Below are 531 nucleotides of genomic sequence, written 5' to 3'. Positions count from 1 at the left end.
TTGAATGATTATTGTTTTATTCGGTGTTGTAATAATAACTAGAATGATTATTGTTTTATGTCAATTGTGATGGAATTTGTGATATGCCATATGATGAAATGTGATGAAATGCGTGCTATATGAAATGAGAGTTTTAAAGGTTGGGGTTGAGGCAAAGACTAGAACCCTCAAATCCAACCCTTAAAGCAGTTTACGGGTTGGGTTTGAGGGTTCTAGTCTTTGCCCCTGTTTTTCAACCCTTAAAAGTGTCAAAAACTGGCACTTCTCAACCCTTAAACTGCTATAAGGGTTTGAGGGTTTGAGGGTTCTACTAGTAATGCTCTTAGTCCCGGTTCAGTCACGAACCGGTACCCATGGGGGCATTAGTCCCGGTCCGTGTCTCAAACCGGGACTAAAGGCATTAGTCCGGGTTCAAATGAGCCCTTTAGTCCCGGTTTGAGACAATGCCTTTAGTCCCGTTTTGAGACACGAACCGGGACTAAAGGGTGGTGTAAGGGCCCATTTTCAAACTCTACACCCACCCACCCACCC

This window comes from Triticum dicoccoides, chromosome 2B, assembly GCF_002162155.2.
Source record: "Triticum dicoccoides isolate Atlit2015 ecotype Zavitan chromosome 2B, WEW_v2.0, whole genome shotgun sequence".
NCBI lineage: Eukaryota > Viridiplantae > Streptophyta > Magnoliopsida > Poales > Poaceae > Triticum > Triticum dicoccoides.
This window is presented reverse-complemented; position numbering follows the sequence as displayed.